We start from the raw sequence: 3,726 nt of genomic DNA, 5'->3' as shown, positions 1-3,726 counted from the left end.
GTAATGGTTGAAACGTAGGAGAAGAAGGTGCTCAAAACGACCACTATGTTCTTCTTGTCCTTTTCGCTCTGTAACTCAAAATAATGAGCGTACCTCCAGGAATCTAAGGCTATCTTCTCGTCCATCTTGCCGCGGTAACACACGTAGCTTACACACACAGGTGCGCGCGCACACACACACACAGAGCGAGAGAGAGAGAGATGCAAGGAGCAGGGCAGCAGCATCTGACTAAAAGCAGAAAACCCGGGACTTTACTTTCCTTATCGAGGGAAAATCTTAAAGTAACGGAGTAACGAGTGGTTATTTTGGAAATTAACGAGTTACTGATTACTGAATTTGCAAAACTAACGCGTTAGGTTACTCGTTACTGAAAAAAACGAATAAGAGTACTCTAACGCGTTAGTTCTAACGCGTTACCCCCAACACTGCTCATAAAGCCCGCCAACTAATAGACATGATGTCCTATGACCCGTTTTACTATCGTGAACGGTCATCGTAGCGTCCTCGGTAGGAAAACTATGCCAGCTGCATGGGTACTGAGCTTCAATTAGGCCTACTTCATAGGGCTGCTTGGTGTGTATAGTTTTTGCTAATTTAGTTCTAAAATTCCATATCTTATTTTGTGGGTAGATCCCTGCCGATGCATTACTCGCCAGAGTCACATAGAAACCCCCAGACACCTCCTTATCCATCGTACACTCTGGTTATAATGGATTGTATGTCTCTTTATGCATCGACTAGTGTCTTTTCAGCTATCCATGAATTGAATGCCTCCGGCCACCCCAGCCATTTGACATATATCAGATTCTTAGACCCCTCCCTTTTTCTATCTATAATCTTTTCTATTTTATACACCTTGTTTTTAGACACTATAACTTTTTGTAGCTCTTTCTCATAAAATGTTCCATGGACAGGGACATCTGCATAGTCTTGCAGCTTATAGACTGGAGGACACCTTGCTATGCGCTGCGATATTACAAAATATTCATCTGTAAATGTCTGCTCATACCCCTTTCGAAATGTAGCTCTGACTTTTGAAATTCTAACCGTGTCACCAACATCGTATCTAAACACCACCATCGGCTCGTGAGTGGTTTTGTATAGCGTGTTAAACACTGTTTTCTCATTATCTTTATCAACGCTGACCGGGGTCATTTTTATCGATCTATGGTATGAATGGTTATAAGCATGGACCATATCCTGTAGATTATCCACATATCGTTTGGAGTTGGCAGCTGTTAAATATCTCCACATGCGGGTTTTCAGAGTCCTGTTGAAGCGTTCCACTATACTGGCCTTGGTCTCGTTAGATGTAGAGAAATGTTTGACATTGTACCGCTCCATCAAACGCTGAAAGATCTTGTTATAAAATTCTTTGCCAGCGTCAGTCTGCAGTTTATCGGGGGTACGCCCTTCACCAAGAATATCATCAAAAGCTTTAGCGACGTCGATAGCCCTCTTGGTTGGTAACGGACGAACCCATGCATGTTTTGAGAATACATTGATGCATGTCAACAGAAAATGCACACCATCATTTTCGGATGCATACTCTGACATATCCACTAAATCAGCCTGGAACTGTCTATCTATCCCACTAACCAATACTCTATTTCTGCGGAAATGTATCGGTGCAGGTACATGCAGGGTGTAGGGATCCTGCTTCAGCAGCCATTTCTTGATATATTTTAGTGGAGGCGCTGCACCCTCACTATGCTCGAGGGCCGTTCTTAGTTTATTGATGCCGCCGTAACCCCCTGGTCCAGAGGGCTCATAATAAGTCTTATGCAGCCGTTTATCCATGTTGTATGCCTGTGACAAAAACGAATACTGAAACAATGCTCAGAGTTATCCATCCTTTTATTTAAAATGTCTGTCCGCTCAAAACAATTCTCAGATAAAGCTTACAGACAGTTTTATTTTTCTGCACCATTTTACAAGCCATCATTCTAGCAGTTCTAATACCCTCGGCGTTTGAGACATTATTCAACTTCAAGACATCCGATACAAATGCACATATACACATGACATGTCCGACGGTAAAACAGTCACCATCGGGGAAATGGGTAAATATTTCAGCTAACATTTGATCAGTAGGTTTATCACACAAGAATTTCATGACCAGATCATTCCAACCCTTATACGTGCATTTGATATAAGCATTATGTTGGACATACGTATCATTTTCTATGGCAGCATGCATCAAAACAGCTAGTCTATCTGATACAGACTTGCTATCCGCATCATACTCATAAGAAAACAAAATCCCCATTATAAACGCCACCCGTCAGCAGGTTTTGGTTTGCCTAGTGACAATGTAGGACGCCACATTTGTATGGCCTCATATATCAGAAGCAGATGTTCATCGGACACACCTTCGGTGGTCATTAAATCCAGTTTTTCGGTATCATAGGTATTGCATATTAAATCACATAGATAAGATTCGACCACACCATAGATTTTTCCTGGGGACACAGTCAACCCTGTAGTCTTCTTTAAAACAGTTTCTAAAAGTAACAGGAAGGGGCGTCTGTCCAGGATAACACAAATGTCATGGTAGTGGGATTCGTAGTGATGATGTGTCACTCCCTGCAGGCATGAATGGCGTCGTTGACTTGGGCAATCACATTGGCATCCCCAGCAGGCCGCTTGCTTCTGATGGCTGATGATGGCGACCACACAGAGCCCCGTGGTAAATCGCAGAACAGCCAACGATGCAGGGTTTAAACGGATCTGTATTGATACAGGCCATCCGTCATCTCCCATAGCAGTGTCCACCTCCAGCTCACTGTCCTCTCCGATGTGTAGGAAGGTCAGATTCAATCCGGTAAGGTAGATGGCATACTCTTGAAGCCAGTGGGGTCCGGGTTGTACAGCCTTTAAATCAGCAGTCTCCATAGCCACACCCCCACTTTGCACATGTTCACCATTGACCTGTGCTGCATAGCGTATCAAAAATATACCATTAGAATATGAAAAAAAAAAAATAATACACACACCACACACACATATTAATATAAGGTATAGCCTATCAAAAACACATTTAAAAAGGAAAATAAAACACACTTAATACTACTAGCATGTACCCCCACCTTCTTATACATTGCTGACATTTTCTAATGCTAGCATAACCCTAAACATACTCAAACACACCATGTACCCCCTCATCAAACACAGACGACTCAAACAGGCACATTCGGCATTCATCATCAGTTGTGCTCCATGGTTCTTCATTCGTCTTAGCCAGAGAATCAATCTCTGCAAAAATTCCACGTAGTGCAGACAGATCAGCCCACTGCATGAAAAAGACATTATCAAAATAATCAGCAGCTTCTAAAACACTGGTGCGTAGAGGAGAGCTACCGATGCAATGCATATCATAGCACTGTGGTAGCTCGTCTGTATCAACACAGCGTCTGAAAGAAATGAAATCCTGTGGTCTCTTCGTATGATAGTTTGCATCCATGCGATGAATCCTCGATTCATACTGAAAGGTCCATTGGAATACATGGGTTCCCGCATGCCATGTACCCCGGACACCGTCTAGCATGGGGCATAAATTCTCCAAGAAAAAATTCCATTCGTGAACATTCAACCGCCACTCTGTAGCACAATCTTTAACATTCAAAATAACACAGCCATCGACCCATGATATTACATACTCCAAGCCGTATTCGCCAACGTGGGTGAATGAATCCCCGGCACTCCGGTCTCTCAAGCCTAAAACAG

The sequence above is a fragment of the Gadus macrocephalus genome, chromosome 11 (assembly GCF_031168955.1).
Source record: "Gadus macrocephalus chromosome 11, ASM3116895v1".
NCBI classification, from domain to species: Eukaryota; Metazoa; Chordata; class Actinopteri; order Gadiformes; family Gadidae; genus Gadus; species Gadus macrocephalus.
The sequence above is the reverse complement of the archived record's forward strand: the minus strand, read 5'-3'. Positions refer to the sequence as shown.